Source organism: Zonotrichia leucophrys, chromosome 1A (assembly GCF_028769735.1).
Source record: "Zonotrichia leucophrys gambelii isolate GWCS_2022_RI chromosome 1A, RI_Zleu_2.0, whole genome shotgun sequence".
NCBI classification, from domain to species: Eukaryota; Metazoa; Chordata; class Aves; order Passeriformes; family Passerellidae; genus Zonotrichia; species Zonotrichia leucophrys.
In genome coordinates this window covers 65,085,671-65,103,060 of record NC_088170.1, presented here as the reverse complement: position 1 = coordinate 65,103,060, position 17,390 = coordinate 65,085,671, and the positions used below count along the sequence as shown (strand labels likewise).

Sequence of the window (17,390 nt, the reverse complement as noted above, 5' to 3'; positions counted from 1 at the left end):
GTGCTTCAGGCTCAACATGAAGCTGTTCAGATACCACCATGGAGGAGAAAAGGATGAATTATCAGGAGTTCCCTAGGAGCACAGCACCATGGAGAAAGGCTCTCCAGAGACACTTCTCCCCATTTTTCACCAAGAGCTCTGCAAAACTGAGGGCTGTATGTAAATAATTGGTAAATCAGAAAGATTTGGCATATTTGTTAATAGTTCTGCCTCCTTACCATCCATGACTCCATAGTCAGTTTATCCATCACTTTCCAAGTGTCTGGCCCCTGGAGCTGTAGACAAATTGTAGGCAGAAAATGAAACTATCCCACTGAGTCTTTTCCAAGCAAATTTTTAAAGCTTGTTTCATGAATTTTTTAATTACCATTTGATTTTTTTTTTTTTTAATGTTTGGAAACAGACATTTTAGATCCTTGATTTTGCTGCTCCTGGCAGGGGGATTAGATTAGGAAGGGCTGGTTGCTGGTGTGTGCTATGCCCTAAGACATCCTGCAGCAGCCTGGCAGGACCAAATCCCACATCAGAGCAGCTGAAGGGCAGCAATGCATTCGTTCTGTCCCCCTTGGACATGGGAGGCAGGAGGAGAGGTATAAAACAGTATCAACAGTGGGGGATACCCAGTGAGATCCTCTTATTTAAGTAATTGGTAATTCCAGACCAGAAGGAAATTCTATTCAGCAATTAAACCGGTGTTCTATAACAATGTGGGTGCAATGTGACCCATTTTTTTTGTTAGCTGTCACACAAGAACTGCTGTGCAGGGAGCATTTTTCACTTCTCCAATATGTTAGAGGCATTTTCAAAGGGTTAAAGGCCTCTTGTTCATCACAGGGCAATGAATTTCCCAGAGGAACATTCTTAGGCTTATCCCTCATTTCTTTCACTCTGCTTTGTAGTCCTGGGAGTCATTAGTGCACAGGTACATCTCGAGACATTTTTGAAATACCTTAGGAATTGCACAACAGAGATTGCTTCCTCTCTCCAGCATGCAAATCATCCCTAAAAGGGTTTTCCTGGAAAACAATTCCTTACATTCTTTCCCAGGGGTATGTGTTCTTTTATTTGTCAGGGATCAAAATGCTTATGTGGGGATGCACAGGAGATATTTAAACCCAGAGTACTTTGACGTGGCAGCAGCTTTTTCTTCCCTTTATTTTTTTCTCATTCTTTTCCCCATTTATCTGCTGAGCCAGAAGCTCAGGAAAAAAAAACCCAAGCCACATTTAAATGGTTATTCAGTGCCTTAATGTGCTGAAACTAATCAGTTTCTATGCAAAATTCACTTAGGCAGCAGATGTTTATCTGTAAATTCTTGTTGTGGACAAGTTTTTTTCCTTTATAGTGTGATAGATGAGTAATCAATCATAATGCAATGATTGACTCTCACAATTAATGGACAAATATCATGCATACAAGTTAAGAAAAGTTTTATAGATTTATAGTTATGTTTTACTCCCTCACATGGTTACCAGGGGTCACCTGGCTTGTCACTATGGAACACCTGACTCCAATCAGGGTTTGAGGAAGAGATCTCCACCCCTGGACAGAGAAGAAGGGATTGATGGACAGAACTTTGGGAGGGGTTAAAGGGTTAAAAAGGGAAAACCTCCATTGTGAGGGGGCTGAGCACATGGCAGGGAAAATCCTTTGCTCTCTTTTTTCTCTATTCAGTCTTCTGTTGTATTTTTGATAAGGTTTAATAAACCTTCCTAAACTATGAAAAGTGAGGAGCTGTTTCTCACAATAGACTCATTGGGCTTTGATTTTCCTTTCTCAAAGTTTGCATGCAGTCAGGAGTGCCTCTTGCAGGGAGCTCCATCCCATGCAGGTCAGTGGGGCAGGATTACCCTCAGGGGTCTGCAGAACTTTGCTCAATTTTTGACCACAACCTGCCTGTCCTTTAGGTCTCCAGCCTGCAATGAGCAGCAGGTGCCACATGTATGAAACAAGGTACTACATATTTGCTCCTAATTAAAAAATCCTCATGAAGTATCCAAAACCCTCAAGGATTTCCAGGGATCAAACCCAACTGAGGACCCTCATTTAATTGCATCTCCCTGAAGACAGACACAGGCAGTCTTTCCCAAAGTTCAGTGTCCTGGGTGGTGATGTTGGATGCATGCTCATGTTCCAGAGATTTTATTAGGAATTAAAAGCCAAGACCCAGGTCACTGATAAATTGCAGTTTCGCCATTCACATCAGGACTGAGATTTACACAACTGGGCAGGAGGCAAGAGCTTTGGTGACCAACACAGAGAGCATTTCAAAGTCTCCAGCAGTTTATGAGTTCAGACAGACCACCAGCTCTCTGGGCTGGTCTGTGCCAGAGCAGAGGGAGCTGCTCCATTGACTGACTCCACAGGAATCCTTCCTCCAGACTCTGTTCTGCTGCTTCACAAAAATAAAACAGTTACAGCTGAGGTGGGATTTCTAGTTCCTGGAAGTCTCCCTCAAAATGAAGCTGGCTGATAGAATCCTGGATTGTTTTTTCCTGGTGTTAGCAACCCTGAGACAAAGCCACTGGAAATGATAGCACCATGTAGAGAAGTTCAAGGGTCTAATGCAACAAAGGACCTGTGTGTTCAGCTCTTTTTCTCCTTTGCAGGAGAAAAGTCTCTTTCTTTTTTAGTTTCTTCTCTGGAGAGAGCTTTATTTAAAATTCTGTTTGTACATCCTTTTTTTTTTTTCTTCAGTGCCTTTGGGCCTTGAGAAGTCTGGAAGCTCAAGAATTCAAACTTCAAGGAGGTTGTTTAGAAAAAACCTTCAGTGTGCTACAGCATTTTGTAAACCCCAGATGGAGGCTGGTGCCTTTGATTATTCATACATGCCATTCAGGCTCTGCCTCTGTCAAATATTTTTTATTTCCACACTATTGGATGAAAAATTCCCCATGCAGCAGTTGCCTTGTGAAGCAGAAAATGTTAATGTTTGTGTCTATTGCAATGCACCTCTGGCAGGAAAAACAGAGGCTCTGTGCAGGGAAATCTTAGTGTTGTCAACCCCTCTTTTCAGGTGGAATGTGCACCTGTGTCATATTTTTATATAAATGCTGTAGGTTGGTCTCAGCAGAGAACGAAGAGCTTAAATTTATGGCTTGCCTGGCTGTGGTTGTCCCCTGCAGCACATTTGACTATTCATCATCAGCCCTTGGTGCAGCTCAGGATGTCACCTATCAGAGGATAAACCCTTTGGTCACGTCATAAATTTAAGATTACACATTAAATATCTGTATTATTATAATACTGACATAAGACATTTTACATGTATTCAATCTTTAGAACTCCATACAAAGAGATTTTGACTGTCATGTCCTCCTCAGGCTGTAGCTCCAGTAATTACACAATATTCCTCTCATAATGGACCAGAGTTTCAAAAGCCAAAATCAATGCAACACCATTGCAGCTCTGCCAAGTCACACCAAGATGGACTGGCATCATCTTCCTCCCCTTCATCCCTTGTCCATGTTGTCTTATATATTGCAACAGTTCTATATCATTATAGTGCAAGGATTCCACATTGCCAGGGTTTCATATCTCTTCAATGTTTCTCACAGGCAGCTCCTCTAAGCACTGACTGTTCCTGGTCCTCACAGCAGCCAACTGACTCTTGAGCCCACCAATCCACTCTTTTATAGCGCTGTTCTTATTGGCTACAGGTGTGGCCTGTTACCATCAGGCCTGCTCCTAATCTTTAGTAACTGCTTCAGCTGCAAATCTTTAGGGAATAAGATTACATTCTATACCACCTTCATTTACCCATACTGTATCCCCCTACATTGTTATAATACTGACATAAGATGTTTTACATGTATTCAATCTTTAGAACTCTATACAAAGAGATTTTGACTGTCATGTCCTCCTCAGGCTGCAGCTCCAGTAATTACACAATTTCTGGTCCATTCCTCTCATAATGGAACAGAGTTTCAAAAGCCAAAATTAATGCAGCACCATTGCAGCTCTGCCAAGTCACACCATGATGGACTGGCATCATCTTCCTCCCCTTCATCCCTTGTGCAGCTCTCCAGGGACTGAGCCCAGCTCAGCTTTTCCTGTGGCCTTGGGCAGCACGGGTCATCAGGCAGGGCAGGGAGGGTTGATCCTTGCTGGGCTTGCAAAGGTTTGGGCTCCACAGACAGCATGGGGTCTCCACCGGGAATATTTTCATGCCTTGGGCTGCCATATCATTCCAGATGTCCCCATTTCTGCTCCCCAGGCAGCCCTGGGAAGGGATTTACTTGAGGTGACATTCCCCACTGTCACTCAAAATGGGACCAGACAGCAATGTCCAGCCAGCTAAAATCTGCTGATGCCCTTGCCTAAGCAAGCCCAAAAGGAGAAACACAGGAAAACAAGAGAGGTACCCAGCTGGAGGGTGAGGAGTGTGCTGAGGCACTGGAACAGGCTGATCTGAGAGGCAATGAAATCTCCTCCTTGGAGATCACAGAATTACAGAATATCCTGCAGCAGAATGGACCCAGAGTGATCACTGAGGCCACTGACAACAGAAATTCAGCTGGAGGAGGCTGTGAGTTACCTTCCCCAAGCTGGCCTCATTTTTGGGGTGCATCAGAGACATCCAGAGGTCCCTCCCAACCTGAATTATGCTACCAGCTCAGGCTTATAGATGGGATAAGATGAGGCCCACAGGACAGAGAAATAAGATTGGGGTTGCCAACAAAAGGTCTTGCTCTTGTCCCTCCAAAGGACAGGGGAGAGGGATTTGCATCTCAGGCAGAGTCATGTTATGGCTTGATTTTCCAGAGAGGAAACACAGCTTGAAAACAAGTGTATTTATTTGATTTTCATTAACTAGGCACAAAAATAACCCTGTGTGTCAGCTGAACTCTCCTCGTGCTTTTCAGCTTTACAGATTTTTCTCAGAAAGCTTCCAAAATTTAGAAATATTCCCAGGCAACCTTCCAAAATTCAGAAAGCACTGAATATTGAACACTATTTTCCTCCTTCTAGACTCCCTCATTAATTTTAATCAGCAGGGAATACATTTTCAAAGTGGCACTTAGAGGCAGACAAATCACGTTAAAAAGTGAGGGTATTTCCACCCCTAAATCACCATGACCAGCTTTAAATCATACCTGAAGGCAGCTCATTATCCTGCCCAGGCACAGAGTGAGGCAGAAGGAAAACACTGGGTGCCAGAACAAGCCTGAGGAACCTGCTTTTCTTGAGGAACCTGCTCTCTTTGCACATGCCTAGGAAGGATCCAGGAGCAGGAGCCCCATCCCTGGGACCTGTGTCTCACAGGAGCTCTGTGCAATCTTCTTTTTGCTGCCCACTCCACAGAGCATCTCAGAGTCTCTGGTTTTTAACAGGGTGAAAGAACAGATGTTAACTCCACAGGTCTACACCCATTTGAACAATACATCAGCAGAATTGGCATCTCAATCCTTGTCTTCTCACTCCACAGACAAGATGTCAGGTTAATTGGTGCTCTGGACTTGTGTTCGCACGCTGCATTTTTGTTTTAATTACACCTCATTAATTTTCACCTTCTAAGCTTACAGAGAGCAGTGAGAAACCCAAATACTCACTCCCATTTTTCCTGCACCTTCATTTCTTTCCATTCTGGGTACGTGACATGCACAACACACTGGCACCAGAACACTTGGCACCAGAATTTAAGGCCCAAGCACAAAAGCATTTATTCTGTCACTTCCTGAGCTCAGTGGGATGCTCAGGGTCTCACCAGGAGCAAAGAGCAGCAATGTTTGGCTGAATTGGAGCCCTGAGGAGGAGGCCAGGACCACACAGTGAGCTAGAAAGTGCTCCAAGAATAAAACCAGGAGCTTCCTGGCTCTGTGGTGCCCATTCAGGACACAGGATCAGCCTTCCTCTCTCCACTGATTTCATGAAAGAGCACATGCATGATTTGGGGATGGCTGTGCATCCCTGCAATGACTCATGTTCCAGGTAACCAACACAGGAAATATTTGAGGAGAGGGATGTGACAAATCTGAGCACACATAATTGAGACAAAAAAACCCTTCACAAATAACTGGCTTGAAAGCCAAGATTAAAAATACTTTTAAAAGATAGGTCTTAATTTTTTAATAAAGACATGTTTAAATATTTAAATTATTAATTTATATATAAAAATTAATAAATTAAATTAATATATAATCAATTATATATATAATTAAATTATTGTTTAATTATTAATTTTTTTTTTAAAAAGATGGGTTTTAATTTTTTAATAAAATATTTAAAAGATAGGTCACAGTATTATCTGCTACAGTGATATGTGATGAAAACAATGGACTTCAGGGCATGTGACTTTTGTACATTTTCAAGAGTATTAATAACTTTGAATGAGGCTGAACACCATGTTTCCTCAACCCTCCTTACAAAAAAGGAATGCTAAAACACATAAAAAGGAACATTTAATTTTTTATATAAGAAACAGTTAAAGTGGCCCTTCATGACACAAAGCCGCTCATTAAAGCTTTTCTTTAGCACAAAGGAAAAGAACAAACTACACACACGAGATGACCCCAACAGCTGCCTCTGCTTTGTTTTGTTTAATGAGTTATCCTGGGGCAGATTCCCCCTGGCACAGACACAGAACCTCACCCTGCACAAGCTCTGCTCCCACTGCACATTAGAACAGAGTCCTGGAGCTCCTCCTGTGCACAGCACCCTCTGCAAACACCTCCAGCACCACTCCCAGCCCCTCCTGGAAACCTCTGACATTCACAGGCCTGCAATGCAAACATCTCTGAACTTAAATATCAGCCGAGATATTCCTGAACTGCCCTCGGTGCTCTTTCCATGAGATAACCCCACCTCAACAGAGCTGAAGCACAATCATCAGCCAGTCATGGATGGAGGAAGGATCAAGAGGTCTCCTACTCCCCTCCTTCCCATGTTTGAGATAATCATGGCATTTTGAAGGCAATGAGTGATTTTTGAAACTTCCTTGGCTGAATACTGGCCTTTATGAAGACAGCTGCTTTGAGGGAGCTGCACATAAAAAATGCCTTTGCTGAATAGCATCATTAAACTATGCAGGCATTTTCTTAGATTATTTCCTCTTATTTGGAAGCTATTCCAAATATCTTCAATTTTATATTAGCTTAAGTTTAGGGATGTCATCATTGCTGCATATTAACTCACTGGCAAAAAAATCCAATTACAAACTCAGCCTGGAATCCAGAATGAAATGCAGCAGATAGTACTGAAATCTTTAGGAATTAGAATAACTGCTGATAAAAAAGCCATTATCTTTTCCTGAATGCTTGGTTGCACAAATCCAACTCAAGGTGAGAACAAACAAGTTTTGGAGAACTTCCTTGGCACAAACTTGTTGACCAGGGCCTATAAAAACAGCTTTTCAGAAGCAATGCTCAGTCTGAAATCTTGCAGCAAGAGGATGAAAAAGCCATTCCAGCTACTGAGCCTTAATTCCCTCTCATGCTCCTCTATGCACAACCCTGTGCTCCAGGATGACTTAAAAGCTGGGAATGGAAAAAATACTGAGAAAATCACAACTTAGCATAGCCTGGCAGGGTTTAAATGCCCTTGAAATGGCAGGTGAAATGTTGGAACCCAGAAATTCCTCTGGCTGCCTTGGAGGGCTCAAGCCCTGCCCGGGGGCTCAGAGACCTTGGCACAGAGCCCCAGAACCCTGTGCCTTTGATTTAGCCCTTAGAAAAAACAATTACCAACCTTTATATGAAGAATTACAAGTCAAAAGAGTTTAAGTAGAATAATAGTTGGTTTGTCACGGGGTGAAAAATAGATTTTTGGGGTTTTTAGAATGGGGGTTCAGGGGGCAAGATGGAAGAATCTGGGCATGTTCAGCCTTTCTCCTTCTTCTTCTTGGCCTCCATATTCTGCTGTGATGTTGGCAGTAGAAGCTCCACTGTCTAACATAGGTGATAGGTGTTGGAAAGTAATTGTAAATATTGTACACGTAGTTTTTCGTATAAAAAGATAACACTGCCCTGGGGGCAAGCAGAGTGCTTCTGACTGTCTTGCTGAGCAGACCTCGGCTGGACAGGAGAAAAAATTTTATAGATAAGAAACAATAAACAACCTTGAGACCGAGAACTGAAGAGCTCTAGCTCCTTCTTCGAGTGCTGGGCTGGGAAAAGGTACTTTCTGATGTATCTCAGGGTCATTCTGACCAGCTAAAGTCCTGAGAGTGGAAAGCCAGGATCCCTCACCCATTCCTATTTGGATGGGATCAATGAAAGAGTGATGCTTTCCCTGGAGAAAATAGGGGATGCAGGATCTCTGGTATCAAGGTGATTTGCTACTGGAATTTCTTCCATTTCCCTGGATAAGTCAGCTTGGGCCAAGGGCTGTGGGCATGCCATGTCACTGCTGGGCAGCTGCTCCTGTCCCTGTCTCTGGAGCCTCCCCACGCTGAGGAAGGCACCACTGGAGGTGGAGATTGGGCTGGGAAGCAGCAGGGTCCTCAGCCAAGGTGAGGACAAAAATATTGTATTACAGGGTGATCCCAACACCTGGGGAGAATTATGAGAAGGACTCCAAAATATCAGAGGGCTAATTAATTACTTTATTATACTGTATTATTCTATATTCTATTACACCACATTACATCTAAACTGAAAAAGAACAAGCATTCAATTCAACCAAATCTCGTGACTCTGCTGAGGGTCCCAACACACACACATGTATGCAATTGGTCACCTTGGGTAAAAACAATCTCCAGAACACATTCCACATGAGCACAAGAGGAGCAATAAATGCAATAAGAATTGTTTTTTCCTTCTCTGAGGTTCCTCGCTGCGATTCCCAGAAATATCCTTGGGAAGTGTGCCTTGCTTTTCTCAGTGAAGAGAAACGTGGCTACATCTCACAGACATATTTTGTGAAAAATCCTTTTGCCAGCATTTTTTCTCCTGAGAAGCTGAGAGGCCTCAGAAATGAAATGTGAACAATAATTATCTGCTGCTGTGGAATGTGGCAGGTGCATCTTTGATTGGTCTCATGTGGTTGTTTTTACTTGATGACCAATCACAGTCCAGCTGTGTCAGACTCTCTGGTCAGTCACAAGATTTTATTATCATCCCTTTCTGGCTTTCTGTTGTCTCCTTTCTCTTTCTTTAGTATAGTTTTAGTATATAATTTTCTTTTAATGTAATATATATCATAAAATAATGAATGAGCCTTCTGAAACATGGAGTCAAGGTTCTCATCTCTTCCCTCATCCTGGGGACCCACAAACACCATCACAGCCACACAAGAATATCTGGGCCTGCTGTGGAGGTTCCAGAAAAAGGCAGCTGGGAGTCTCCAGTTATGGGAGCAAACCTCTCTTTGGTCAGAGAACCCACAACATTCACCAGTTTCATTAAAGATTTCCTCACTGCTTCCTGGGAGGGTGGAAGGCTCAGCACAAAGGGGCACTGTCCCCTGGGTCACAGGAAAAACATATGTCTGTCTCCTCCTGATGGAAGAGTGGCAGTAGCAGCTCAGATTTGTCTTCTGGAGCCTCTTCCCAATTATCAAAACCAGGTTGTGTGAAAAGCCCATCCGGACACCCAGGCAAAAACATTTTGCACCTAAAAGTCATTTTAAAAAAGAAGAGATCCGTAACTCTGGAATAAGGGAGCTCTTGAACCCAGAAATCCAAGATGAACTGAAAGAACAGGTTTTTAGTCAAATGCTCCATATATAAAGTAAATTTATATTGCTGTTGAGGCCAGAAAAACTCCCAAAATTAACAGTAGCAGATATGTAGTTCCAGCTGCAGCCAAGAGTGCAAAAACAGTTCACTGCTAAAAAGAGCAGAAATTGCCATAAGTATTCTGAAGAGCTTTCCAATTTCCTGGGTTTGAAGTGATTTCACTCCAGTCAGTGAGGGTGAGATATAAATGCCAAGGGGCTGGAGAATTTAAAAATGCACACAAAGGTACTTTTAGGGAACAAGCTCCCAGCACTCTTTGGCCATGTACCTTGCTTGGCAAACAAAAAATGTTGGAGGAAAACAGCTCCTCAATCTGGCCAGCCCACTCCCTAGAGGAGGCTGCACTGTTAAATACATTTTGGGAAAACCCCAGATTCCCCTGGCCTCCAGCCTAGGAATGGAAAATGGAAAATGTTACAGGTAAAGCAACAGCTTGAGCTGTCCTGAGATGAGAAGAGGCAGAGGATATGGGATCATTCAGGCTGGAAAGGACCTTTAACATCATTGAATCCAAATGTTAACCCATGGACAAGTCCACCAGTAAACCAGGTCGCATCTACACATCCTTTCAATGCCTCCAGGGATGGTGACTCCCTGGGCAGCTTGTTCCAATGCTGGGAAACTCTTCTAGTGAAGAAATTTTTCCTAATATCTGATCTGAGCCTCCCCTGGTGCAACTTGACGCCATTTCCTCCTGTTCTATACCTGGAAGAAGAGTCCAAGGGGGCTATAACCTCCTTCCAGAGAGTTGTAGTGAGAGAATCCCTCCCTGTAATGATAGAATCCCTTCCTTTTCTTCATCCTCCACCCCCTCAGCTGCTCCTCCTCTGCCTTGTGCTCCAGCCCCTGCCCCAGCTCCATTGCCCTTCTCTGGGCACTCTCCAGCCCCTCAATGCCCTTCCTGAGCTGAGAGCACAGCACTGGAGGGTGGTTCTTGATGTCCCTCCAGTCTGGCATCATCTCATGAGGCTGTCCTAGGTTTTTTTCCATCAGGGAGTTAAGAAATCCTTGTGGTGAGCCCTGGCACAGCAGCTGGCCCAAGGAAAGGGCAGCAGAGATGCAGCTCAGGATGAGGAGCCTTGTGCCTCACTGTAAGAGCCTAAATGAGAGATGCAGGACTCCAGGGGCTCTCCAAAATGCAATTTATTCCACCCAAGAGGTTACAGCAGTCCAGGGTGGTGGGTGACAGAGCTGTGCCTGCAGCTGTCAGCTCCAGACCCTTTGGGTTTGGTTACAATGCATTATGTAACCAAATGAGCATCTTAATACAGTAAAACCAATCTGTACCTTAACTTTTATCTATAGCCTATCATAACCACTATAATTACCATATTCATGTGACTGTTCTCCAATCACTAAAAGTTAGTACATTACAGTTTAAGCTACAAGCTGTTTTTCAGTTTTCTTGCAGTGGAAAATTCTGAGACCTTTTTTCTGCTTGCAACTTTGCTGAGTTGTTTGCCTGTGCCATCTTTCTGCTTGGTAAAACATCTTTTTTGAGGTGGGTTTATCCTTTGCTCAAAGTCATAGAAACCCCTTCTAACTAACAAACCCTTTGCCTCACTGGTTATCCAGTAAGACTGGCTCAGCAATTCTTTTCTTCTATATCAAAACTTGCTTCCATCTCTATTCCTTCACCAGACTCTACATTTAAAAATCTTTCCACTAAGCACACACATCTGTGAGACTTTCTTGTCAAACTCTCATCCTTCCCAGCACCACACTCAGTGACAGAGAGGAACTCACCATTTCCACCTGCACATTCCATTCTGCTGCTGCCAGCCCAGACAGGCTGGGAGAAATCAGTTTTAAATGGAGCTCATGATCGAGGGTGGAAAAGCCACCATGGTTGTCGGCTAGGAGGGCCCTCAAGCACCTCAGGGGTGGCAGGGCTTGTTTCCCTACCCTCTGCAGGATCAGCAAGCTGTGCCTACAGCACCCTTGAAGTGACAGAGAGGCTTTACACAGCACCAGTGGTACTGCCTGGGCTGGATGTGTGGCTTAGGCCACAGGGCAGAGGCACACTGAGATTCTAGGAAAAAAATTCTTTCCCCTGCACCTTTGTGCTAGACACACCTTCCAGCTTTCAGACCAGGCCAGGTGTTGAAGATTGCAATGCAAGATGTTTTCCATTACCATCTGTATGGCAGATTACCTTTGTCAAGTGGGCAGTTTGCTTTATCTCTCTCTTTGAGTGACCACATTCACACCTCCCTCAGGAGGGGACATTGCTGATAACAGCAATTGAATGTCACTGCATGACTGATAAGAACTATAACATCCCATTGGGAGATGCTCCGCCCAGAGGGAGGAGCCAAGCATTCCTACCCAGATATAATCCAGAGGTTTTGAGACACCAGCATGGCTTTCTCCACTGGATTCCCCAGAGGAACAGCAGCTGCCTCTTCTTCCACTGGATCTTCAGAGGAAGAATACATCCTTCTCTACAGATCCCCCTTGCTCCAACAGAACCACCCCTGACACTGCAGAAGGGCTGCAGCCACAATTCCAATGGGACTGCTGCCAACACCCTGACCCACAGGGTGTCAGGTTGGGTTCTGACTCTGTCAGTGTTGTTCTAGTGAACTGCATTGTTTATTTAATCCCTTAATTTTTTTCTTTTTCCTATTAAAGAACTGTTATTCCTGCTCCCATATTTTTGCCTGAGAGCCTCTTAATTTAAAATTTATAGCAATTCAGAAGGGTGAGGAAGGTTCACATTCTCCATTTCAGGAGAGGCTCCTGCCTTCCTTAGCAGACTCACAGAATCACAGAATTCTTTAAGATCATCGAGTCCAACCCATACTTCAAGGAAAGACTCCTGTCTTTCCAAACCAAGACACCAGGATACAACCCTGGGCACATATTTTCTGTATTTCAAGCAATTCTCCCCATTCCCATTCACAGTTTAATCTGCATGGGGTTTATGAGGCACAAGGGTGGTGTTTTATCTCAGAGGGTGTGTGGGACAGTCAGTGTGGCCCAGCTCCTGTGTGTGGATCCAGCTGGGAGGCTGCAAAGCATGCACAGAGGGGAAAGGAGGCACGTGGGGGGTGCAGAGGGCCCTGAGCCCCCCAAAGGGAGCAATCTCCCCCTTGCAGGCAGATGGCAAAGGCTCGAGGAAGGAGAGAGTGTGTTCACACCTAGGGGGATGATTTGGATGCAGGCAGGGAAATGTGGCAGGGTCTGGCTGATTTGGCTGGGCTGCTGCTCGTTGTTATAGCAACAGGAGGAGCCTGCTGCCAGCGAGGATGGAGCTGAGGATGGGGAACATTTTTAGAAAGCAAAGGAGAGAGTTTGAATGGGTACAGAGAGAGAGAAGTTGTAGGTATGGAAACCAGAGTGGCAAATGCAGGCAGATGAGTGGCATGTGTGGGAATGGGGGATTCTCCCCACCTGCATTCTCATGGTTCCATTGCTCCTTCCCTGGGGTAGAGGGAGGCTCTGGCTGGGCTGTCCCTGCTGCTGGGAAGGGCTGCCAGGCCACAGAGGCACAGAGTGCTCTGTGGGGTGACAGCAGGAAGAACACCCTGCTGGGGGTGCAGGCAGTGGAAGGGGGCACAGGGGGGTGGCACAGGGATGGGATTACTGATGGGATTGCAGCAGGAGGTGAATCCTCTGCAGGACCCCAGATTGCAGCAGTGGTGGTTGTCACCACATAAAGCAAAGGAGCAGCCGCTGGAGAAGGCTGCTCCAAACACAACCCTGGCACATTTGGGCTTATCACATCTCTAATCTGTGCTGAGAACACCTGGGATCTCTGCAGGGATCTGCCTGTGGATAGCCCCAGAGACTCCACAGGAGCCATCAGAGATCTCTCCATGGTGAACCCTCATGCACAGGACACCAAACACCCCTCTGTGAATCCAGCTCCTGAGCTCCCGAGCTCTTGAAACACACTCAGTCAAGGCTTTTAAACGTGGAAAATCAGCGATGTGTTAGCGGAAATGCTGATGACATTTGCATAGGAAAATCACGAAATAACAACGCATTTCCCCGAGGAAGCAGCAGTCATTCGGTCTCGACAGCTCAGCGCTGCGGTGTTTTTAGAGGAAAACTTTGGAGGGAAGGAAAGGCGAGCCCTGGATCCCTGCTTTGCCCAGGAGAGGGCAGCAGGCGGTGGGAGTTGAGCGGGGGCTGCGGGAGCATCCCCGAGCATCCCTGTGCATCCCCGAACATCCCTGTGCATCCCGGTCCCGGCAGCTGCCCGGGCAAGGAAACGCCTGCACTGCAAATCCTTCCAAGAGGCTTTTCATGGCTTTAAGGAGGGCAAGGTGAGTTTGCCCTCACACTGCTTCTATGTATTTTGGGCTTCTTGCTAATCACAGAATGGCTTGGGTTGGAAGGGAACTTATTGATCATCTATTTCCAACCCCCTGCCACAGACAGGGATGCACCCCTAGACCAGGGTGCTCAGGGCTCCATCCAACCTGGCCTCAAACACTTTCAGGGATGGAGCATCCACAGCTTTTCTGGGCAACCTGTTCGAGTGATTCACCATCCTGTGAGTAAAGAACTTCCAGCATCTAACCTAAATCTCTCCTCTTTTAGTTTAAAACCATCCCCCCTTGTCCTGTGACTGTCTGCCCACATAGAAAGTTGCTCCCCCTCAATTTTGTAGGATCCCTTCAGGTACTGGAAGACCACAATGAGTTTTCCTCAGAGCCTTCTCTTCTCCAGGCTGAACAAACCCAGCTCTCTCAGCTTGTCTTCCTAGGAGAGAATGAGGAGAGAATGCTCCTGCCCTCGGATCATCTTTGTGGCTTTCTCTGCACCCTCTGTGACAGCTCCATGACCTCCTTGTGCTGGGACCCCAGGGCTGCATGCAGCATTCCTGCTGGGGTCTCTCCAGGTCAGGGGCAATGGAGAAGGAATCAAAGAGCAAACTTTTGCCACTCTCCTTTTCACCCCCATAGGTTTTTTCTCATCACAGTCCTTTTTGAGTAGGGCTCTGAGATAAAAGCTTTGAGATGTCTGTATTGGTTTCTTATTTATGCTCTGTCAGACAGCCACTCAGAGTTTTTATCCCCACCTGCTTCTGGTCGCTGCATACCCAGTATTTCCCATCTCCTCTCCCCACAAACCAAGGGCTCAGGCTGGGTTTCCCTCCATGCTGCAGCAGTCAGCCTCAAACACCCATTTCAGGATCCATCCCAAGGATTCTTCATTAATTAAATGCCTTTCATTACAAACCAGCCCTGGGAAATAATCCAAAGGCAGGGAGGCCTGAATATGCAGGAAGAGCTTGGGGTGAAAGGAAACAATAGGAAAGGAATCAAAAACACAATGAGGCTTCAGGGGAAATAAAAAGGCACAGGGTACATTAGATGTGAACACAGATGCAGACTGAGAGCATCATCCTCAGAGCTGCTGTTTAACCTTGGCTACAAGGTGGAAACCTTCATCACTCAAGCTCTTGCCTTCCTACTGTCTGCTCCTCCTTCTTCCTCCCCAGACAGCAACTCCTGCTTTCCAGCATGACTGAGTGGCTCTAACTGTAGAGGGGCCTGTAGCAAGTTTGCAGCTCACCTCTTGTCTGGTTATCATAACAATTTCTTAATACAGGAATATATTTCCTGATATAAAACAGAAGCAACTCCCTTGCAACAAGAAAATGATACAAAATCCAAGATCTCTGTTTGAAGAGAATTTACTCCTTGGTGTTTAGGAAGTTAATTCTATCTGTACTAGAAGTGAGAGTAAAATTTCCCCAACAAACCAGAGGTTGTGATGTTTGGGGCCCGCTGGGCTTAGCAAATTCCCCAAATCCACTTTGTTGCAGAGCTCAGCTCATGAAGGTGGTTCCCTGAAATTGTATGGAGCAGAATTCACTGAAAGGATTAGCACCAAAACAAAGCTGGATGAAGACAGGAGCTCAAACTGCATGTTAGAGAAAATCACCCCTTATGACCCACAACCACAATGATGAAGGATGTTTCAGGTTTAACAATGTAAATTTAAGGGGTCTCTCTCTTTTTCTGCTGCTACTGATGAAAGCAAAATCCTGATCAGCTTTTCATCAGAGAATCTTTTAGGCTTCATTTACCAAAGGAAGAGTGAAAGGACAGATAACCAGATGGACACAACCCCTCCTTCAGGGAGACCATTTCAGATGGGCTGGGTTACCATGTCCTGACTCCACAGGCAGCTCCCTTTGCCTTTCTGTACCAAGCAACACTTACCTTAAATGAACCCCACTTGGGGGCTTAGGCTTTCTGGGCACTCTTAATTTTTGAGCACAATAAAGTAGACCTGGCATTTCGATTGCATTATTAAAGGTTTGTTTCCGAATAGCTGAAGAGGGGGAAAGAAACATGTTTCTCCTTCCCATCTAATCAGGCTGAAGTTTCCATGTGCCACCTTCAATCTGTGTTAAACTGCTCGTGCTGTCCACCTGAGAGATTAGACTTGGGTGCATAATGGAAGTTAATTTCCAAAATGATTACTTAGATAATTAAGTTCTGTGGCTGTAGCAGTGGGTGATTCTGGCTGTGGGAGGTGCTTCCCATCCTCCTCCTTCCCTCACAGCACTGTGGAGATGCCACCTCCCCTCCTGCTGGTCAGTGATGAACCACACAGACATGAAAGGCCAAATCTACTGAAGGCATCCAGTGCCTGATCTGTCCTGGGGCACAAAACTCCATGAAAAAGAGAGGGGTGGTTTGGAGGTGTCATTTGAACTCCTGGCTGCAGAATGCCTGCAAGGTAGACAATGTTCCCTGCCAGTCAGACATTGTGGGCTCCTGCACAGCAAAGGAAGGCAACACAATCCACACGGCTGATTGCTCTGCTCTGATAGCAAGGAAAAGTGGATGATTAGCTCAAATGCATGTACTTGAGTTCAGCAAAATCAGCCCAGAGAACAGAAGCCGTCCCTGCTAAGCTCAGAGAGGCACTGCAGGCCATGGGAGGGACCCAATGCAGCCCTCCCCTAGGTCTGAAGCAATGCAAAAGCTGTGGAGCACAAGCACTGGAGTGACAGGCAGGACATCTGTGCTCCATTACCACCACCAAACACTTCCTGTGGCCACAGTTTCCACCACTTCCATTGAGGAGTGTCATCCTTACTATTGACAGCAGCACAACAAACCTTTACTCTGACAGATGAAAGATTTCAAACAGTTTAAACTGGCAGGGGGAGGGAAAAATTATCTTGTATTTCCACTCCTTCAGATCTCATCAAGTGTTTGTGCTCTTTGTGCTTTCTATTGCAAAGCCTCGAGAACCCAGCCTGCCCTCTCATTCTTCCCCCTATAAACACCAGTTCTGAGCCAATGGAAATTGCACAGCAGCAGCTCTTTGGTCTCCAGTTATTTTCTTAAGTATTTTCTTAAGTGCAACTTGTTATGAACAAAAATTCAGTCAATATTTTTTTTGTGAGAAAAAGTTACAAAAAGGCAGCCAGATCTGTTTCTGCCAGGGTTCTGTGTGCTTTGTTATTGTAATCACGGGTCATTGTAGATTATCACCCCTTTTGTATTAGTAAAGGCCCTGGCTGGGGTGGGGTGATGGCCCTTCCCCAAGGCTGTGTTCTCTTCCCAGCATAGGGAAGACACCTGAGAGGGTGGGGGAGGTTATGCAAAGTGACTCCAAGACCAGCATGCTTTTGGGACCCCGACTCCAAAATGCAACGAGAAAACCCTAAAAACAACGAGCCACCTAAGAGTTGAGAGACTAAAGTGATGTCCGGATGTGAGGAGCCAAGTGCTGAGCC

The 17,390-nt window shown here is 45.3% G+C and overlaps 1 long non-coding RNA gene across 1 annotated transcript; it reads right to left on the bottom strand.

Moving 5' to 3' along the window:
• Nucleotides 1-1,478: 1,478 nt before the first annotated feature.
• On the bottom strand, nucleotides 1,479-3,579 carry LOC135458091 (uncharacterized). Its single transcript, XR_010442850.1, has 2 exons — nucleotides 3,266-3,579; nucleotides 1,479-3,173 (listed from the first exon to the last, which is right to left on the bottom strand). It is a non-coding gene; the product is annotated as an uncharacterized LOC135458091 (long non-coding RNA).
• Between the last annotated feature and the right edge of the window lie 13,811 nt (nucleotides 3,580-17,390).